This window comes from Platalea leucorodia (genome assembly GCF_965183815.1).
Source record: "Platalea leucorodia genome assembly, chromosome: 4".
In the NCBI taxonomy this organism is placed as follows: domain Eukaryota; kingdom Metazoa; phylum Chordata; class Aves; order Pelecaniformes; family Threskiornithidae; genus Platalea; species Platalea leucorodia.
This window is the reverse complement of record NC_138826.1, coordinates 111,540,206-111,556,926: the sequence shown is the minus strand read 5'-3', so window position 1 is coordinate 111,556,926 and position 16,721 is coordinate 111,540,206. Positions and strand designations below refer to the sequence as shown.

Genomic DNA, 16,721 nt, shown 5'->3' with positions numbered 1-16,721 from the left:
TTAGGACCGAGCAGGGCTTGTAGCAGCACTTGGTACTTCTGCTCGACAGGAACGTGTGACTTAACCCCCAGAGGGATGGTGGAAATCAAAGACTGAGAAACTTGCCTTTAAATTCCAGTTTTTAAACTTTTTTTTGAAATGAAATACTGAATAGGTAGCATAGGACAGTGATTGCAGATAAACCTTTCATTTTTCGTTGAAGATCATTGAATAAATACCTTCGTTTGTGAATTACAGCACAAGTAGTAGCAACATTCTCTACTCCTTCAGCATCAGCAGCCATAGAGAGATTTATCATTAATGAATTAATGTATTTACAAATTATGACAGATTTATAATGAATACGTTGGTCATTGAAATGAGACTTTGCTAGAGCATTGACTGTTGATTTGGATAGTGGAAAATAGTTGAGATCTGAAACCAAAACTTCTACTGGCAAAAAGTAATGGTGGTTCAGATTTTTCTTGTTGTTTGTATTCAAGCATTGATTTTTAAGGTTGTATACATTTCTATTGTGTTCTCTGGCTGTGCATTTTAAAACAAAATCCAGAAAGCAGCATACTTTATTTAAAAACAAACCAAGAAACCAAAACAAAACCCAAAACTTACACAATGCTAAAATGTCATCCAAGTTGCACAGCAGTTATTGAAGAACAATATATCTCTTATTGTAGTCTCCACTTAGATTTAATTGGGCCACAGTAATTACTAAGCAGATTGCTTTGTAGCCTTTATTTTTTGCATGGCCAGTAACTTGTTGCCTCAGTTGTTCTTGAACAGTCTTAAACCCAACTGTGGTTTAAGTGTGACTGATGGAGGGACAATTACATTAATGTTTTTCCAGATACGAACTTTGTAACGTTGTCAAGATAACTGAGAAGTCTTGGTAATTGACAAGTCTAATTTTCTGTGATGACTCCATAACATTAAGGCTGCTGCCTGCCTAGGGTTTTCATCCTTCAATATTTTTTTGTGAGTAAACTGTCCGGTTTATAGCTTTCTCTTAAATTTTGCATTTCCCCCTTAGGCTTTAGAAGATGTTTAATAAAACAAAAAAAACCCACCAACCCTGTGTTACATGTCCACTTGCTTTTCAGATAATAAGCCATTAAATATTTTATTAATTTTTAATAAATCCTTCCAATAACTTTTTTTGGAGAAGTGACCCTTCATTTTACCATATTATCCTTCCTTCATATTGCAAGATGCTTTATATAGTACTGCATAAAAACTCATAATGTAAAAAAACTTTAGTGGAGAAAAGAGATGCGTCTTTGGACTTACATAGCATACAGATGCTTTTTAGATGGACTGTATTTTTGGAAAAACAACTAAACAGAAGTGTAGTCTAGTCAAGCACACTAGGAAAGGTGACTCTCCTGTTATACCAAATGTCTCTGTTGTATGTGCTATACAGAAATAATGTGATTAGCTTATAACAGCTCTTGAGAGGAACAAATTGTAGTTAATAAATGAAGTAATTTCATATTACTCAATGTAAAATATTCTAAATGAGAGTTTATGGAAGCCGCCTGTATCAGTTTCATAGTACTTGAAGGAAAATGAAACCCTGACTCTGATACTTTGAAAGGTTTGCGCATTCAGCAACCATTTTTCCATAGGCTAATAGTGTACTATTATCACAGCTGACCTGGTTTCTTTTAAAATAGAGTGTATTAAAAATAAAATATTAAAAAAAAAAAAAGCTCCAAACAGCTGATAGTCACCAGCTTGCCCTTATTGGACACTAGTTTCTTGCTTAGAAACCAGCCTATGTTATAAGTTTTTCAAGCCCTGCAACACAGAGAGGTTTTTTTTTGTTTTGTTCCCCCTCTCATCCCCCCCCCTTAAGTAAATTGGTGGATCTGAACTGAACAGTTAGTTTCTTTGTGGAAATCTGTCCGCTTAAGTTTGGAAAATTATTGCACAGCCTAAAGAGAGAAGCAGTGGCTTTGGAACTGTGACCAAGGACAAACTCTGATTCGGAGATGAAAGTGTTGCGTGAAGTACAGGGCCTTAGGCTGGGCAGAAGCGGTTTACAAGCTAGCAGTTAAGATGCTGGTGGAGTAGGTAACAGAAATGTTAAACACCCTTTCATCAAATGCTGTCTACGGGAACCATGGGCAGTATTTACAACAGCTGGGAAACGGCCACGTTGGCAGAGTCAATCCTTTCGATTCCCTCTTTCTGTTTGCCTTCACCTCCCCCTCGGTGCAGGTCGAGGAGGAGTCTGTCTGGCCACAGTTTCTCCAGACCCTGCTCTGATGTTGTTTCTTCTTCTTGGTCATTAGAAAATATGGATGTGGGAAGGGAGTACGACCTGGTAAAGGGAGTGTGCCTCGGTAAATCTGCCAGGAAGTGGCTGAAACATAAATGTGTTGATGACAGGATGCCAATAGCTATATCCAAGAACCAAAACCAAACAAGCAAACAAAACATTAGCCAGCTAAGGAGAACTGCAGCAGGTCTGAGGAAAAAAAAAACAAACAACAAACCTCTTTGTTCCACAGGGAGGAAGCAGGCTGCCGACTGCTTCAGCTGTGAATTAACATGCCTGCACAAATCCTAGCCCTGCCGGACGAGAGGGTGGTGGGCGGTGTTGAGCATTGGTATTTAGAGCCATGGAGAGGGATGGGGAGAAAAAATAGCAGGTCATACTGCTGGACATCTTAAATAGCTCTAAACTTGTGCAAAACCTATGAGGAATAGTTAGACCTTAGCCTTCATTTTGATTTCGTACTTAGCCAGCAAACTGCAAGACTGAGTGATCTAGATGGATGTATCTTGTGCTTGAGGCACAAGAAGGCAGTTCAGTAAACTTTAACATTTTTAAGGCTGTGACGATATTGCTAAAGTTTATGTATCATTTTCTGTGTTTTAAAGACAACTCCTGTGCTTTAGAAGTTTTATTTAAAGAGTGAAACGTTTTTCTTAAATATTCTTGTGTGTGCTTCTTGGAGATGGCCTACAAAACCCTGAGCAGCTTAAGGTTTTAATGGTTTAGCTCTAAAGGCTGTAATTTATCAGTTGAAATAATTGTGAGAGGGTGTTTAGGATACAAGTAAGAGAGTATATCTGTATTCAAAACAAGTCACCTGTGTATCAGTGTTGCTAGCACTAAAACCACACTATGCTAAGTTTTCACTTAAAAATAACATTAAAAAGAAAGTGAATCTTTCTTCTCCTGTTGTGCTGACCTTGTGTGATGGCCAGAAATTAATCTGAGTCAGTTTAAAAGTATAGATTTGTAATTCACTGTAAAACAAACAAACAAAAACCTGCGGCTAGGGTTACTTGGGCAATGCCATATACCAAGCCTCAAGGTTCCCTCTCAGGCTGAAGCTTTTCACTGCTAATGCCAGTTGTCTGCACATTTCATGTTCTCATTCCTTTTCAAATAGAAAAGGAAAATCACAGCTTTAAGCCACTTAAAGGAAAACAAAAGATGCGAAACAAATCAGTGAATCATGGTGGAGTTGTTAACTAGATTAAAGCTGTAAAATGTTAATCATCTTATTTAAGAAGCTGCTTGCTTTGTCAATCTAACTAGCCAGAGCTTTTGGAAGATGGCTTTTACAGATACATCCTTACCCTAAGTATTGGAGATCAAAGAATAGGTAATTCAGGTATAAAAGTTTTAAAGGTTTGAGTACCAGGGAAGTAGTTCAAGATGTTATATAATGCGAGTAATGGGATGAAATTAAGTAAAATCTAGAATGAGTATCAGAACATAGTTTAGTACTTAGAGATATTAGACTGAGTGTCTCAAGGGAAGTAAGAAACAGTCATCATTTCTAATTGCTTAAACTGTTAAACCAGTAGAGAATGTGTTAGAAATAACGTACTTGGGGTTTTTTGGTATTGGCATTAGTAGACATACAATAGAAGATGAATGTAAGTTTAAAAGAAAAGGCTGATTTCCTTTAAATTAGACATTTAGATCCCACCTCTCTTCTGATAATTCTCATAATCTATCTATTTATTATTAAAAAAATACAACAAAACCAAACAACCCCCTGCTAAAACCTAGACAAACTTAAGAAATCCTAGACTGCCGAACACATTAAATGATATTGAGGTGGATGTTTATTTGCGTTATGATTTTCCTCAGGTTTAAACAACAAAAAACCTTCTCAAATTGCAGGGGAAGCAGGTTCAGGGTGCTGATGTGAGGTACTGTAATGGGCACTTAACTGTAGGCTCTCATTCTGTTTTGAAACCCTGGATTTTTTTTCCATTTCATAAATCTTTAAATATTAGTCTTTCGCTTATTTCTCTGGTGCTGAACACCTGTTTGGGTGTGGGGGTTTTGTGTTGGGTTTTTTTTTTTTTCTTCTCCAAACCTGGACCTTTAACTCAGTGAGTTGAAGAACTACTACAGGAAGTATTTTTCTTTTTTCCTGTCTTTTTTGAGCTCTGTCTTGGGTTATTGGCTAGAAGAATATATACTGAAGAATGGAATAGCATGAGTAAAAGTAAACCTCATGGTATGACAGCAGCAAATTGTTAGCTGCAGTCTGGACCCATCTACTAGAGGGTCGGCCTGATGGTTTGGTTAATTTTTTTTAACATGTTGCCGATGTATTAAAAAAGATTCTTCTGAGTATTAACTGACACTTAAATAACAGAAAAAAAATTTAAAAACCCCAGCAAGACCCAAAGTCAAGTGTCTTTAATAAATCAGCCTTTTTCAGTATAATGCTTTCACAGAAGTAAATTCCTTTTAAGTTTTGTGTTGAATGTGACTAATACAAAGGCTTGTAATATCTTCATTTGGAAATATTTATTTTTATAACGTGTTCAATAGACACGTGTTCAAAGACCTGTATAGGATTTAACATACCAAGTTATTTTAAAGGAAATCCTGCTATCTGTCTTCTCATTTAGAACATGTTTTATTTTTAATGAAATCTGATCAGCAGGGACTATGTGCACAAGCGCACAATTTTTGCCCCCAGTTTTTCATGCAAGTTAACGTAATCTTCAGTGGTAAACCAGCCAGAATGTTGAGACATTTGTATTAAAACATTGAAAAACAACTAACGGTACTGCTGATCGTACTTTCTTTTGTTCTGTTTTGCCTTAACGTGATTTCTTTAATGGTAAGTGATAAAGTCTGTTCCTATAGTTCTTCGGGTTGTGAAAGCATATTTAAAGAAGGGCTGTCTCTTTGGAGAAAACTTAAAACCAAAGTATGTATTTAAAGAAGAAATTTATTCAAACCAGTGTTTTGCACCATTTCTTTTGATGTTACTGAGGGATTTGTGTCTTTAATGGAAATTTTTCCCAATTTTTTTGCTTTTGGCTTCTACTCTTCCTTTTGCCTGTAGTGAAATCATAATACTGTTTGATTTCTATCTGTTGCCTTGGTAATAACTCTCATGTCACAAATCCAGTATTAACTTCACTGCAGGGCCATACAGGAGGAAATGTGTGAACTGCGTGGGTGGGAGCAAAGTCTTTGCTGAAACATATGGCTTGGGTTATTAGCAATTATGGTAAAGCAATTATGTGAAGTAAAATGTCTTTTCTTTATATCTAGGATATACACGGCATAGCTATTAAGTCAATTAAATGCATCTCATTCATGTTGTTCATATGTAAAGCCAAGTAATGAAATGAAGTCAGAGCAGTGATGTTGTTTATAAATCATTCATGAATGATTGCGGGAGGAAGTTCCCTAAATAGCAATACTGGTTGGTTGGTTGGTTTATTTTAATGTATTGTTTGTCTAGACAGCTCCTGGAGCACAGTTTGGTCTGGACAGTTTCTCTTGTGTTATTACCTTTCTAATGATCTTGTAAAAATTCCTTTCTTGTGGAATTGTTAATGTTTAATATGCATCATTTTATTGAACGGTACATTTTCATGATCTCTATCAAAGGCCATTTTTTGATTTCAAGACTTATCAGGGAATCAGATACTGATCAGTGACCAATTTATTTTTTTTTTTTTCCTAAGTACAGTAGAGTAGTAAGGGGAGAGGATTTTGTGTTGTACCTTTGCTCACTTGTGAAAACCTAGAGGGCACGTATTATTCAAATGTTGGACTGTATTAATAATAAAAAGTGTCTCCTCCTTAGATGAAAAACAAGGAATATATAAATGTGAAACAATTCAAAGCTCACAATGTAAACAATCTTGAAAAGACACAAAATTAAAGTATAAAAGGTCACCTGGTTAGATGCTGCCTGATACAGCAACATGGACAACGTCAGTGAAATATATTACTGATCCCATTCAAACATAGAGTAAGAGATATGGTGCCCTTTAGATCTGTTTATTCACCTTTACTTTAAGGGCATAGGAACCGGTTCAGTAAATTGGATTCTTTGGAGTCTGTCAATAAGAGTTAAGCCACCGCAGGCTAGTCAAAATGCCTTGTGCCACAGAGGTTGAGAGACACAAAAAAAACCTTGAAAGGTTATGTGCGACGCAAAGATTTACCATAAATGAAAATAGTCCAGAAATGAATCATAAATAAAACATGGTGGCATCTAAAGGCTAATCAAGACTTTGTTATTGTGAGCAGTCTACAAAACAAAGAGATCACTATGGTCAAAATAGCCCATATGGAAGGTGTGGTATGGAATACAGTCACCAAATCGAAAGAAAATAAGAAATCACAGAAGAGACTCTTAATTCCTCAGCACGGTGAGAAAGAATGGTGTGTGTAAGGCCGGTGAGGAGAATGAGTGGTAACAGGGAGGGTCCAGGGAGGGAGTGGGATATCAGGATGGGGAAACTAAATGGCACTTGGCTTCTCATCGTTGGAGGGGCCAGCTCTTTCCTGGAGTGCCTTCTAAGATCAGGTGTTGTCAGAGCTGGAGGGGTGTGAGCTGAGTCTAAGCCCCTGCAGGTGAGGGGGGGACTCACCTCTGACTGCTTAAAATGGTTGGGTTTTTTTTTCCCCAGAGTACTAACAAGTCTATGGGAGGTAATAATACTTCAGAGAGATTTTAGAACTTTTTCATGAAAGAGCAAAATCCTTTTGTGCTATTTTATTTCCTTTTAATAGTCACTTGCATATTGCACTTACCCAAAGCACGTTTCATTGACATCCTGGAAATAGGAAAAAATTGTGAGACTACATTATTATCAGCAGAATTTCATGTGTTTGACAGTGGTGGCTAATTATTTTCTACATTTCACAAGGGAAAGGTAGAGCATAGAAATACTGGAGGAGAACCCTGTTAGAAGATGGGGGGGGGGGGGGGGGGAACAAAAGCACAACAAAAATAATCAGTTAAGACAATTTGGCCTTTCTTACCCCTTTCTACTCCCTGTTCCTACTTACTCAGCTATATTATTTCTATGGTATGTTTGTAGACTGGGGAAGGAGATGAGAAAATGAGCAGTTAAACTTTATAAGGTGGCAACTTCATGTTTTCAGATTCAGGTCTTTAAATCATAGATTTAGTACCAAAATAATGAAATTAGTTCTTGAAAGCAATTAAAAGTTGACAAAAACGAAAGCTTTCTGTATACTAAAGAAACACTTGTTGCCCTTCCATGTTGGTGAGAGAGGGAAGCAGGAAAAAGTACTGAAACACACGTTGGCATCCAGGGCTGTAAGGAACCAGGTAAGATCTCAGTAAAACTTGGACCAATGTGGCTATTTTTTAATGAAGTTTTGAATGTAACCTTTCAAAAGCTCCTTCTGTCTGACATCTGTGCCCTTAACAGAGCATGAGAGCCAGGGACCGAAACAGCATGTAACCACAATTTAATACCACAGTGAGATACAAACTACTAAAAGAAATCTCAGCACTGTGCTGAGTCAGCAGCTCTGTCCCATTTGCACACAGGAGCAGAAGAAAAGGGATCTTGTAAGAATGAGAACTGTAAATTCTTGCTTGTTAATGATGGCACTTTTTCAATTTCACATTCCAGAAATTTTAGATTTTTCAACAACCATCTTAATATTTGAGAAGCAAGTTTAAATTTGTGTTTCAGGTTGTGATATATGCCTATAATGTCATTTGTTTACAGTGCAAATAAAAGGCTACAGGCTGATGTTTTTTCTGGTGCATGTAGGAATGGAGAGTGACTTATTAGTGAAATAGGACAACATTCTATGTTCTTTCTTTCTATGTTCTTCATTCTGTTCCCTTAAGGGAAACATATATTAATTCCAAGTAATTTTCCTTTCTTTCCTGTTTCATATAATAATAGAGAAATAATGATTGTGTTAAAACATTTATCATTTGAAAATTATCAAATACGTTACAGTAGTCTTTTCTATATTATATGCTTTATTAGAGTTTTGAATAAGTAAAATCAGCGAGACTTAGCTCATTGTATTTTCCGTTGTATTTTAAATGCTTATATATTACAGCAAAAACCAGGTTTTTTTGATGATTCTTGTCACATTGTGGCAAAAGAACTCAGGCACTGCCAGAATTCTGAACAGAGTGAGAAACAGGATTTCTTGTAGTTATAAAAAATAGGATTGACTGTACTGAGATCTGGAACACAGACTCTGCGAGATACCAGTCAGGTCTCCACAGGTATTTGGATCTCACTGTTTATTGATTTATGACATTTGTTAAGTTAAACTAGATAGAAAATAATTTAAACAAATGCTCATGTTGCCAAATTCCTTCTCTCTGCAACCTCTGGTCTGATCATCTCCTCTGTAAGCATTTCTGCAAAAGATTCTGCTGCCCGGCTGTGTCTTCACTTGTGCTTGAGCAACTGCAGTGACTTCTCCTTGCACAGATGTAACCGATGCCACCATCTATGCAAACTCTTCAATGCAGAAATGCATATTAACCAGGCAATAAATATAGGTAAGCAGTCTGAGATGGTGGACTTCTGTCCAATTTTTGAAATCTTAATCCTCTTAATAGTATAATATGCTACTGCAAACAGCTGGTGTAGCAGGGACACTAGACAGTGCTAGAGAGGGACAAAAAAAAAAGGAAGTACAGAAAGAAAGAAGGAAGACACATTAGCTGAGATGGACAGTGCTTTAAAACTTACTGGGAAGCTTCTCTTGAAAAATAAATTAATTCCATGGTTAGAAGCTTAGCTAAGCTAAACTTGCCCTTCCTCTCAGCAGAACCTAAGAGCCATGTTTAGGTTTTTGCCTTTTGAAAACTGAACAAGCAGCTCTTGGTCATCTGTGACAATACTTGAGCCCTCATTTCTGCTGTGTCTTGTTAGGATACGTTGAAGCAAACAGTTGTGTAAAAGAAAAGATGTTAGATGACTTCTGTTCTTTGTCGGGTTGCTCTGAAAGCTGTGCTTGTTCTGTTGACCATGTAGAAGAAAACCCAATCTTTTTTCTTTTCCTGAAGCAAAGTTATTCCTGAAAGTTATTCAGCTGAGGGACAAATGAAATCAGTAGATTCCTGCAAAGAACATGTTACCTTGCCTCCAGTCCTTCTTGCAAGGACTTACAAACACTGCAGTGGTCTATATACTTGCAAGCAGCTTTAAACAAATTTTCTGACTCAGGCTAGCAGTAAGTGACACGGTTTAGTTTCCTGTGGTGTGTGCATATTGCAATGGTATTCACACAGTGATAGGATTTCATACTTTTCAGCTTCTCTAACTCAGTCAGGAGACTCATTTGGGCTGTTAGCTGTTGGAAGAAATGGTAGTTCAGCTCCTGTAAAGCTCTTGGTCTCCCTGAGTCAGAGTTGTATGTGCAGGGTTGTGCGGGATGTCTAGAGCCATGTGACTGTTGTCAGCCTGGGCAGCTCCAAGGTCTGTCTTTCATCTTCTCTTGCAGTATCAAAGCTGATCTGTGGCTCATCTTTTCAGTAAATCAGCTTTTGGCTTTTGCTAACAACATAATCTTGCAGTGATTCCATGCTTGATGCACAGTAAACCGTCGTGTACAAAAGCACTGAAGTAAATTTGACATACCCATTTTAACATTTTTATTGCTATAAGCATGTCTTAGGTTATGTGCATTAGCTTATTACTTTTTATTCTATCTAAATACAGTTATGAAGAGGTTATAAGCAACTGTTGTTTATGATCTCTTTCTAAACTAGACATTCTCCACAGAGTTGAAATAATTTACTTGTTTGGGGATTTATTCTGGTTTCATAAAAGACATTTTCCTTTCCTAACAGCAAAATTCTCTGCCTGGAACAAATTAACTGCCATTCAAGGACTAATTTCTTCCTCCATGGCAGAAATTTCTTCCTCTGTGGCACTGCTCTTCAGACTGACTGCTGCGCTCGCTGTCACAGGCACTCCCCAGAGGTTTCCGATCAGAATCACATCTGCTGCTCTGAGTCACATCTTCATCCTATCTGGTGGGGTTTCAGTGTTCATTAGACTAATTAATGATCGAGTACAGCAATATGACATGGCTTGGCTGTTTTGCCATGTCAGGTAGCTTTCTTGAAAATTCAAGGTATCGGCTCTTTTCTGTGTCTAAATGAATGTTTGGTTATATGCAAGATTTTAAACAAGCAGCTTTTTCATGTTGTCGTTAAAGTCAGAAGAAGTACATTGCTGCCTGGTATAACCTTGCTTGAGCTGTACAGAGATGTCTAAACTGGGCAAAACCTGTATTTGTGGAAGGGAATGGCCAGGCAGAAACTACTCTATAAGGGGGATCTTCACCTGTGTGAAATTAGAGGTATTATGAGGAGAGAGGAGCGGAAGGTGGAGAATGGGAGCAACCCGTAATGCTGAAATCAGTTGCTTTCCTTAATAAAGCAGAACAACACGTAGCACTGAATCTGTTGCTGCTTCATTGTGGCCCTGTGGTTTTCACTTGTAAGAACAGACTCCCCGCCAGTTTGTCCCCACCTCTGCCTAGGTACCTATACTGCTTTTCCAGGTTTTTGAGGGAAGGTGAGATAGAGTCACCTTGTAATTCTTCTCAGGATTACAATACCTAATTATATTGTATGCATAAGTAATTATTGTTTATATGCATTATAAATCTAACAACTGATACGTGTTAAAATTGTGTTAGCTCTTAGGTATCTGCAATTATGTACATCATGTATCTAAAGTCTGTAGGCTTTTTTCCTCTCTGGGCAATTCTAGAGATTCAAGGAAAGGATGGGAAATTTTAGGGTAAAGATAAATGAGGAGTACATGGAGTCTTTCTAGATAAAGAAAGGCTGAAGACATGACAGTTTTAAAATAAGCTGTTGTTCAGGTACGTAGAAATAAATTGAATTCACTTTGCTTTATTTCTGCAATGTGGGGGTAGAAACATAAACATGTAAAACATTCCTATCTTACATATTATTGATACTGATAAAGGTATTTTGTGTGTTTAACTGCCTGCAGTGTTTGCAAATAAAATTTATTTACAAAATATATGTTAGATATTGTAAACACAGGAATTTTAGTGACTGCTGTATGTCTGAGGCAAATTGAACCAATGGATAGTAGTATGTCCCTGTCTTCATCGAAGAAATTGGGGAGATCGCACTGATGACTGATATAAAGGGCGTAGATTTACTAGCTTTTGGAGAAGACTGAAAAATTGTGTGACCAGGTGGTGAAAAGGCATTAGAGCAAGTATTTATCTGTCCATCTCTGTTCAAGGGGTTTGACCCTGCAGTCTTCTAAACCCATGTTTTCTGTCCACCATGCTTGAAGACTGACTTGACTGAGAGAGCATGACCTTTGCTTCAGGAGATGCCACCTTACTGGTGGGAACAGATTTCCCCATTAAGGAAGCATTAAGGAAGGCTTAGTTTCTAATCCTCTGGCTAGGTATTAGCCACCAAAGGGCAATGTGTCAAATAATAGTAATCTTTTGTTACTTGCCCAACAAAGTAAACTAATTTTTCTGTGAATTATGCAGTAATTCATTTGATGTTCTTGTGACACAGCCTTTGAGGAAATTTTCTTCCATGATATATCTGCAAATATCTGTGAAGAACACTGAAGAGAGGCATACTCTAATGCTAATGGGCATGATTATTTGCTGTATGCATACCACTATTCGTTATACTTTAAATGCTATGAAATTTTTGAACTTGCAACGTACGTAGACAAGTCTGCCAGGCAGGTATCGTTTAAGATTTTTTTTCCATCTGTTTTTCATATGTGTTGTCTCTGATTTTTTTTTTTTTTTATGCTCCCCCATGTAAGAGTATAATTAGCAAAAGCTAGCATTCTTTCAGTATTCCTTGTCCAGAAACTGTGTTTGTATCATACGCTTTTGCCTCTTCTCAAAACTATACAAGTTCTGATTTTTCCAGTCTCCCGTTATGTGCAGTCTCTTTATGCCTATAATAAATGTTGGCAACTCCCAGCTCAACAGTTATTTCCATCAAATGCAGGCTGTTACGTCACTCAGATTTCTGAGTGCCAGCCTCAGATAAGGACTTGAATGAAAAGGCACTTGGTTTAAGGTTTGTGTCTGGAGAAAATGTTTCTGAGTCTGGTGAGGGACGGCAGCAGCCTAAAGCAAGAGCAGCATGTCAGCCTTAACGTTCAGGGGGTGCCCAAATCTCCAGCATTGAAGGACAAAGCATGTATCCTTGTGGCTTCTCTCAGAAGTATTGCTGACAAAAATTGTTGTGAGCCAGTGAGAGGTAGTGCTAGCTTCTTTCCAACATGATGATGCCACGATGATCCAGGCTCTCAGCTACTCTGAACTAGGCTGCTCAAGTGTATTTTGATTAAGAACAGTATGTTGAGCTCTGGCTTATTCAACACACAGGTCTCTGCCAGCTACGCTTGTCCCCGTGGGCAGAACAGCTTACTGTCACTGCTGGGCTAGGTGTAAAAAGCTTAATATAGCGCTTTTTTTTTTTTTTTTTTTTTTTGTACTTTCTCCCTGCTCCTTGAAGGACGAAGTTGTCAGGTAGATATGCTGTGCAGTTGTACAGTTGACCACTCGGGAAAATTGATGTTTCCTTTCTGTGCTGTACCAATCTTGTATTTCCCCAGTCCAGGCATTTTACTTGTGTTATCTATTGAAAGTTATACAACTTTAATTTCCTTTTCCCCTGCAATGCAAGTTGTCTTCCTGAACCTGGTTCTTAAAAAAAATAAAGCAACCTTCTCAAAGCAAAATCTCCATGAGCAGTAGAGGTTCCCGGTGTCAGTGTGCTTACATGGTCGCAAGTCAGGGATTAGTGGTGCTTCCTCATTATCTCATCTCTCCCCATCTGTCAGCATCCATTTGGGTTTTTTTGCCTTGTGTTTACACTGCAAGCTTTCTGGGAGAGGTCATTTAATTGTTCTGTATTTGTACAGCACTTAGCACACTGAGTCCTTCCCAGTGGTGGAGAGAGATATTTCAGTAATGCAGTCAACCTTTAGGAATGAGGCGATGTGATGCTTTGCTTCCGACAGTGAAATTTTGCGGACTGTTCTCTTCTAAGTAATTGTTTTTATCTCAGTGTGGAATCTAATGATCTGATTTCTCCCCCTCCTCCTTCCCCCTAATGTCCATTGATGGAAAGCTTGCTCTGTCCTTATCCAGGCTTCCCTTCCAGAAGGAAGGTCATAGTCTTGCACTGCCAAATGTCACAGACAACAGCTTCTGCACTGGCCACAAGTATCTCATTTCTCTAACAAAAGTAGTCTTTCCATTTAAAGGAAAAAAAAAAAAGCCACATAAATAATCCTTTCTATTTATTGCAAAGAGAGAAGGGAGCTTTGCTGATGATATATGACAACCTTTTTAATAAATGAAGGTGAGATTTTTAAATTCTTTGTGAGGAAATGGTTAGATGTCACCCTTTCTTTGCCAGTGCAAGTACAGTCTGGCAGTTGCAATGTCAGTGTTGGTGTTTGAGGGTACAATAGTTATCAGAACTTACCTTAACTTCGTAACCCCAGAATATTTGTATTTTATATTGCAGCATGCTTTATTTTACAGTGAAATATTTAAATGAAGAACATACATGACCGTCTAGTATTAGATTTGAGAATTTGACAATTCAGGTATGATAATGATTTACTGATCCCTCTGGTATGCTGTCTTATGTCAAATACTACGCACTTTTTACGTGTGTATGTCCTTGGCAATCTAAGTTGTTTGCCAGACAGTGCTAATTATGCCAGCAATTGCAAAAGTGCTCTCAATCCTCTCCTCAATGTTAAAACGATGTGCAGATCAACGAGTCAGTCTTCTGCAAAGAGCCCTGGGCTCTCCCTGGTCGGGAGCAGTGGGCCTGCTGAAGCCCCAGTGGCCGCAGTGAGATGACAATAACAAGACCAAGTTTTGCATGATATAGAGAGGTGTGGAGAGTCCAAGGCTGAGGTTGGAGGTCAGACTGCGAGGAAAAGGTAAAGTTTTAAGCAAAAGAATGCACATTTAGTGTGCGTATTGTAGGACTAGAAAATAAAATAGCAACTTAGCTTTAAGAGATTACCATTGCAGAAGTTTTCTTTCAAGAAGTGTGTTAACATCTCTGCACATTAAAATATGGAAATAAAATATGTTGTTGCAGGTATGTGATGTTATTAGAAGCACTGTTATGAGGAACAGTGAAACTGCATGTGTATAGGGGAGTCTTGCTACTGTAGTTACACATATTGTTCTTCTCTTGGCAAGGATCCCCAAACAAGCTTCAGTTTGAGAAAATCGATCTGTGTCTCTCTCAGACACAGTTTACTTGGGTTTATCATGGACGTTTTTCTTGATGCATTAAATAGATTCTGGGATGGAATTAAGACCAAATAAAAAGCTAAGAAGAGTGAAGACAAAGGCAGCAGTCAGCAGGGAAAACCAGGCAGAAGCACAAGCAAGAGTTCAGATGAACAGTGGAGTTTTAGCATGCTGGTGTATCTGTTAACTTCTGTTGTATTGTCATGGGAAATATTTGGAAAAAGTAAGATTGTATCTTATTAAATGTTTCTTTATATCAAATAGTAATAGACCATCGAATTTTTGAGGGATTGTTTTACATCCTACATTTTGCTAACTTTTTAGCTTTTTTATTGTCATCCAGTCACTGTTTGGCTGGCCCTGTGCGTGACTAATCTATTACCATCCATCTGATTGTACTTTTTAAAATCTTGTGAAACACTCCAATTCACAAAAGGTGGGTTATGACAAAACAACAGCATTCAGATGGAATGACTGGGAATGCAGAGATAACAAGACGACCCAGATTTCATACATGCAGAGGTCCTTTGCTCTGAGTAGGAATGAACAGAACAAAGGCAGCGTCATCCTACTAGTCATTCACAGAGTCACCTGCTGACGAATTTAGCTCTGTCTGACCTTAAAAAAGAGAGAGGAAAAAAAAGTAGATGAGTAAGAAGCTAAATTACTTGATCCTAGTCCATACTAGCACTTCCATCTAACAAATATAGCACACAGTTTCACAAGTAGTTTGCTCCAAATGTTTTAGGCCATATCTGAGGAAGTTAATATGGCCAGGACAATCAGTGGGATTGGGATGTGGGAACGCTCACCCAGCATACATGTGGATTACCTCCAGTCGGGATTTTTCCCTGAAAAAGAGGAAAACCCTGTTCACGAACAGCTTTGCTTGAGGAGATTTTTCTCTTCCCTTGCCCTGTATGCGAGGTGTGTCTGCTCAGTGAACTGCCGCTGCTTCATGGTTTTGTAGATCTCCATCTTCCATTTGCCTTTTGGTTCTCCTCTTGTAAATGAAAACTTGCTCTCAGGACTGCTGATTTGAATGTCCTCAGGCAAGAAGACCTTTCCTTTTTGCCAGTGAAACTCATAGAAATTTCATTTATGTGATGGGTTTTCTCTTCTCAGTTTCACTGTTCCTGCCCCTCTGGGATTAATTTATCTTGGCCACTTTGAGAAGAAAATGACGTTTATTCCAGTGCTATTTCTAGAGTCCTTCTTAGTGGACCAACAACGCCGGTGCAATGAAGATACATAGTCGCAGTACTCAATTGTCTGAAGCAGAATATTTCATGAAACAGTAAATCATCTGTCTTGCACGCCGTGCAGGCAGTCATCTTCCATCAGCTGGGCTGTCAGGTCGAGATGTAGTTTTCATTCAGGGTTGCTGTTTCTAAAAGGACCTTTGGGGAGAATTGACTTTGTCTGAAAGCTGATGCCTGTTGCCCTGTAATTGCTACTTCATTAAAATATTTCAGTTCAAATTCTTGTATGCCCCTAAGTTGTCTAGATACCTGTCATGAAAATTCTCAAATGTAAATCTTCGTTCAATGTGACATTTTCCAGCAAAATCCCAGTTGTGGGATTTAAATTAAAGTTGTCAAGAAGACTGGCTTTCTCTGGAGACCTTAACAAGGCATCTGATAACAGAATTTCATCCATATTCTCACTTGAGTTTTTATACAGTTCTGTTATTTTATCTTAATAAATCTTTCATTCTGATTTCCATGTTACCTATTCTAATAAGAAATTATAAGTATTCACCAGAAAATCAGTTCAGTAGAGCCTACTGGGTGAAGCGTGAATATAAACCAAAATGAATTTGTTTAGACATTACAGTCTACAAGTAGTGCACAGATCATCATCATAATAAAAAAAAAACAAAAACCAAAAAACAAAAAACAAAAACAACACCAAAAACAAACCAGAAAAGACTGGAAGAAAGAATCAAAGTTATTCTATGCATTTTTTGTAATACATTTTCGCTGTTCATTTTCTTAGACTATACTCAAACAGATAGAGTAATTACTCTTCTAAAAGTACTAGAGGTGAATTACCTTTGCCTGCATGAGAAAACTCAGTATATTATGCTGTTTCATATTTACTACATTATTAACATAAACCCCTAAAGATTGTTCTAAACAAACCTTGTGTGGGCTGCCATTTGTTT

The 16,721-nt window shown here is 37.9% G+C and overlaps 1 protein-coding gene across 3 annotated transcripts in view; it reads left to right on the top strand.

Annotated features, from left to right (window-relative positions):
* SLC2A13 (solute carrier family 2 member 13) overlaps positions 1–16,721 on the top strand; it is a 167,502-nt gene that overhangs the window by 82,464 nt on the left and 68,317 nt on the right. The gene's annotated exons all lie outside the window — the stretch shown is intronic.